We start from the raw sequence: 6,431 nt of genomic DNA, 5'->3' as shown, positions 1-6,431 counted from the left end.
GTCAAACAAGTCATCTATCCTGGGCAGAGGATATTTGTTCTTCACTGTGACGTGGTTTAACCTGCAATAATCTATACACAACCGTAGGGATCCATCCTTTTTTTCACAAATAACATAGGTGCTCCCCAAGGAGATACGCTCGGCCTTATGAAACCTGAATTCAACAAATCATCAATCTACTTCCTCAATTCATCCATTTAACACGGAGGCATGCGGTATGTCGGTAAGGAAATAACGTCGCATCTGGCACAAGGTCGATGGTAAAGTCGATCTTGCATTGAGGAGGTATTCCAGGGATCGCTTTAAACACATCCATGAAATATTGGACTACTGGCGTGTTCCTAAGTGACGGACTATCACAATTTTTCAATAGGGAGGCATAACAACGAATGCGGTAAGCACAACTGACCTGAACTAGGAAAGTGAAGGTCGTATCTTCGAGCCCATAGGCTATCACCAATCTAGTTTCACAGTCAATCTTTGCTTTCATTTTGGTGAGCCAATCCATGCCTAGGATGACGCCATAATGATATATCTTGGTTACTATCAAGTCAATGTTCACCACTTTGCTCCCTAAGTCTATCGGGCACTACTTACAAAGGTTAGTAACGTTGGTGAAGGTTCCTGCTGCTATAATGACTCTCACCCCAACCATAGAGGTAGTGTTCAGCCTTAAATGCTTGACTGTAGAGTAAGCTATCATCGAAATAATGGACCCAGTGTCCATCAATAGAAAAACTGGTGTACCTTAGATGTGGGCAGTAACTTCAAAGGCTAACGGTACTGCAGTTGCTGACTCAGATGCTTCAGCTGCAAGTGCATGTACACGAGCTTATTGTGGATGATTTGGTTGTGCTACCATAGGTCATTGAGGTGACCTTTTTTGAGGTACAGGCGGTTGGTAGAATGGCTGTGCCGGTGGTGCAGATCATAGAGGTGGAGCTGAAATAGCTAGTGGTGGCTGACGGTTAACCTTATGAGGTGGCGTGAAACCGTTGTCTTTCATCTTGATAAAATAAAAGGGGTCATTGTGTCCCCCTATGTTACAATAAGTACACCAACGGTCAGTTCGCCTCTGATGTGTCGGCGGAGCCATTGGTCTGGGAGGCGAGTTCATACGTGGCCTCTTGCTGAGAAATGGCCGGTTCTGTAATTCAGGCCTAGGCCTCGGGCCCATCGGCATGCGTGTTCGAGACACTCATTCACTATCCTGCTCAGCTCGTAGGGACATGTTCACTAGCTCAGTATAGTTGGGAATGGTAGCGCAACACATCTTAGTGCAGATATCAGCCCGTAGACCTTCTGAAAACTGTTGCATTCTCATCGGCTCATCTACCAGAATCAATGGAGCATATCTGGCCAGCTCTGTGAAACGGTTCTCGTATTCTGCCACGGTCATTTCTCCTTGTCAGAGGTGGAGAAATTTGCCCTTCATTTCATTACAGTAAGTGAGGGGAAAATACTTTCCATGAAAATAGGTTTTGAACTCGTCCCATGTCCACATTAATCCTGTGGGAACGGTTCGTAGGACACTATCCCACCAAAGACTAGCCTCCTTTTCAAACATATACGTAACAAGCTCGACTTGCTCTGCTTCAGTACAGTGCAATGGCTTCAACATCTTGAATATGTGATCCAACCAGTACTCAACCTCCTCGGGTCTATGAGTACACGCAAAAGTGAGAGGGCGGAGGTGCTAAAAGTGCTCAAATAGGCCACTTGTAGTCATAGTCCCAGTAGGATGCACGGGTGGCATAGGCAGGGCCACATTCATGTTTTGTGTAATGGCCCCTACTATAGTGGCCAAAACTTATTTTTATTATTACATTAGGAGCATCATCTACTCCAACCTATCAGGGGGAGAGGCCGCCTGAGGCATGTGTGGGGTCGACGAAGACGCACGGTTCTGACCCAGAACTGGTGGTGCACTTGGTGTTGGCCCATTGCGGTTGTAAATCCGGCATTATCTCAATACCAGGGCCCAAACTAGGGTCCGTGTGGCTATTGCTCGGGGGAGGGGCCCCATCAATCGATCCGCCAAGTGGGAGACGTGCCATATTTCGAGTGGTTTTAGGAGGCATTCCCTATATACAAAATAGGGTGCAACGTTTATATGATTAGGATAACATCATCCACTTTTTCTAAATATTTCACACATTTCTAAATAAAAGAAGCTTCATGCATTTCATTTAATAAAATTTGTCACAATACATATGATGTAGTTTTTACATGAACTATGACAGAGGATCCATATAAGCGAATTAACAAAAAGCCTAAGCCTAACGAAGGCTATTACAAAAAGCAAGGAAACAACTACAAATATATAACTAGTCCTCTGATTTCAGCAAAGGCAGAGGCGCACCCTTATCCTGCATACAACACAAAAGGGCCTTTATGGTGTGAGACATTCTCTTAAACTTTTGCTTCAGATAGGCCTAGTTCTCCTCGAACTTCTGCTTTAAGTAGGCCCGATTTTCCTCAATCTTGGCCATGCGGGCCTTTAAGGTGGCTCGATCATGGCAGTCTTCATGTGTAGTAGGAGGTCCCCCGTCGGAGTCTTGGGCCTCCTCTTCTTCTTCCTGCTCCTCTTCCTCACCGCCTTCCTCTTCTTCACTGCCTTCCTGTTATTCAGTCTCTTCTTCTATCTCACCTCGTACTCATCAATCCTGGCTTGGCGTTGCCTAGGGCTTATTCCCATATTGTTGAGTGTAGTCTCATTAATGAAGTGGATAGGCGCAAGATTATCCATATGAAGCCTGAATCTGAAGTTGCGGATGATCTTGCAGATAAGTCAGCCGAATGGGAGGGAAGCATCCCCCCGAGTAGATCGTGCAGTATTGGTTATCTGAGTCAAGGTGAGAGTAGGCAGGCGCACTTTTTCTCCCTGTCTGACCCGGTATAGGAAGTCCACCATAAATCTAGTGCATTTTGTGCGATTACTCCACCTAGGATACACGTTGTACGTGCAGATATGGTGGAGTAGGTGGAAATCCTCTGTCATACTGGTCGATGCGAGGCTATTCCCTTGCCTCCCCTCAATAAGTTGGCCGCAAAGAAAATGTGTGTGGCGATTTCTCTCCCGTTCACTAGCGAGATTGGTATCACTGGCGTGTACAACTCCATGTTCCATTCCCATGATACGTGCCATGATATCCACATCGACCCTGGCTTGAGTTCTTCTCAACGGTATGATAAACTGGAGAGGCTCCAGAGTAAGGTCCCATATGTGAGCATAGAAGGCTCGTACGGTGCCTTCACTTGTATGAGTTTTTCCTTCAAATATGGGACCCCACCCACTCTCAAGGAGGAGATCGATCAAGGGATATAACCCAAATAACTTCTCATCAATGTGAGCTTCAAACACAACCTTGCGATCACAAAACTTACCGAGTTCGGCGCCCACCGATAGAGACCTTTCTATCAGGATTCGAGGGTCGAGGTCCCATTTTGACTTTCGCTCGGCACTTGTGCTTGTCTCGGCACTTGTCTTCTTCTTAGAACAGCTTGGATGACTAGGCCTGGCCTCATTGGGGCTGCTCTCTTCTTTCCCATAAGGGAAATGAGTGTTGAGATGAAGAAAATGGCGATGTAAGCTTAAAGAGAGCCATTGAGATGGAAAGGCTTTGAGAATGAAGTGGGTTTGAAGGTATGGAAGTTATGAGACACAAAAAGAGGGTTTTTGTGCCCAAATAGGTGAGAATAAGAGAAATGAGAAGATATAATGGGTAGTTTTAGAGGAATAGTGGTGGAGGGGTGTAGGATGTAGGGGAAATGAGAGATTTGAATGTATGGAGAAGGAGATTCGAGAGAGAAAGAGGATTTTTAAGAGGTTTGGAAGTGTTTGTGGAATAGGAATAGGGTAAAATGAAGAAAGAGGGAGGTTTTGAGGGTTAAAAGGGGCCCGCCACACGTGGGAGGGACCTACTTGGGTCGGCCGGCGGTGGTGCGCTGCCGTCCCCACAGTGCCGCCGCGCCCATCTAGGCTGTCCAGTGGTGGCCACCCCCCCCCCCCCCCCCGGGTTGTGTTTTGATGCGTGGAACCCCCTGGGCCCCACCAAATTTCGTGCTTTGGGGTTTTAGGTCTGCATGGCCCATTTTCATGGCTCAACACGCGCGTATTCGTGCCATTTAGATGCATTTCAGGTTTGAAAGTCATCGACTAATGACTTAAACCCGTCGACTAATGACCCAGAGGCAACTTAGGTCAATACACGTGACCCACGTCCCTCAGGTATACGTCGGGAACTCCATTACAATTGCTCGGTCTCGCCTATCGGTGAAATTTTGGGATCCTAATGCGGTCTCTAAATTTCATCGCCCCCTCCTTAAGTTAGAGTGCGTCCGAGTGCATCGTGTTACCTATAACCCAGGTCCAGTTTAATCCAAATCATGATCTGATACCAACTTGTAACGCCCTGAATTTCGAGGGTCGAGCAAAGCTCTACTCCCGAGATCCAACACATCACTTATGCAATATGGATAATGATGTTCAGATTTCGCCCATATTAATGAGTTAAACATGAGTGAGATTATACTAAAACAACATATCATACTCCGGATATAATTAAATTAAGCAAGCGGAAGTCTGAAACATATATATTTAAACATGTAAGTGTTTCACAAACCTCCAGAGTATGAGTATGTAACCGGACTCAATATATACATGTATTGTTTCAAAATATACAAAATGTGGAATTGTAAGGTGTTCAACTAGAAAAGTATCCCTATAGTCCCTGCGCATCGGCATGAGGTCTACGTAGACCCGCTCGAGAGCTGAAAGTAGGAGAACTCCTCCTCCTCATCCATAAAGTCCTGCTCCGTCGCATAGACTTCATCATCACCTGCATCTAAACCAGAGTCTGGTTGGTGTTTTAAAACACCGTCCCAAAGTGGGAGTGAGTGATCAACTCAGTGGTACTATAAAGCAAATGTTAACATGTTATCAAGTCAATCAAGCAGTAATGACAAAACAACATAACAATCACTTCCTAACTACTCTTGTTAATGCAAGAATGGAGTGCAAGTAATGATGCATACCCTCACATCAAAGCTCCCTCAACAAGCGACTCTGACACCCAATTTCGCATATGACATCACTACCTCCTTTGCAACTTCCACGCCTTTAAAGCACGTCCTAACTAATGCAGTGTAATGCATGGTCATGTTAGCCCAATAGTTAATTAAGCTTATTCATACAACAGATTTGGTAAGCTAAGGTACCTCTCTTTATATCATTGACCCAAACCGAAGGATCCATCTAGGTTCATCACTCTTAGTCAAGCACATACGATAGGCAAGTTGTAGGGTCATCACTGCCAATGAAAAGCAGTCGATAGGCAAATTTAAAAGTTTATTCTCGCGGTCACTACCAAATGACTAATCACCTCAGCGTAGGCCGACAGCTTGAATACGGTGTCCCATACCACCATGCCTGGCTCATGAGTTTGAGTTGCTCACTGGTCACTACAGGGAGGCTCATCATCCCAGCGTAGGCTGACAACTCGAACACGATGTCCCATACCACCATGCCTGGCTCATGAGTCTTAGCGGATCGTGATACCATAGTTAAAGTGGATCTTTAGATCGGAGAGGGGTACCTTAGATTCAAGCAATAATGTCCATACATGGTAAACACACAATAGGCCGATCGGTTTGTTAGGCAAGTTTGATTGGTACGGGCACACGCTGACTTAATCGACATGGAGCACATAAGCACCCCTCGTGGCCTAACCATTGTCTACAATCGTCGTGTGACCCAGATTCATCAAGTATACCCAATGTGGCGAGACTAATTCAGTCACCTGAACAAGAACTGTTACCGATTGCCTGGGCTAGGTTGTAACCCCAATCTTACTCAGATGCAACAATTAAATACCTGTGATAATCAATTTAGCATTTAACAAACAATCCAAGTGAAATCCTCATTTGAGCATTTCGTCAAATACCTTGATCATGTTACCAAATACTAGCATTTTATCAATTATTTGCATAGAGGCGAATATGATTTCGTGAAAGAAACTACACATATGTGTAAGGCAAGAAAGAATCCTATCTTAACACCCATATCACATACAAATCATCAACAATTTCTCATTCAGACAATTCATCAAACACTTAGACCACACATCACCAAATACGTAGACTAGGTTAGTTACAACATATATTTTAGCAGATCCTTGTACAGAGAGGTTGGCATGCATATGACAACGATGAATCCTAGATTAGTAGTCATGGCAAGCATAAATCATGTTTACATATTCATTTAAACATTTCAACAAACACATGGGATGCATCTTTCGTTCAACATAGTTCATACATGTATACAATATCAAAAATGGCATATCTAAGACAATATGATAACAATCAAGTCAGACATAAATCATTAACTGACATTGAAAGCATTGACAACCACAACCTAAACGTTTATAGTC

Source organism: Magnolia sinica, chromosome 2 (genome assembly GCF_029962835.1).
Source record: "Magnolia sinica isolate HGM2019 chromosome 2, MsV1, whole genome shotgun sequence".
Lineage (NCBI taxonomy): Eukaryota > Viridiplantae > Streptophyta > Magnoliopsida > Magnoliales > Magnoliaceae > Magnolia > Magnolia sinica.
This window is presented reverse-complemented; position numbering follows the sequence as displayed.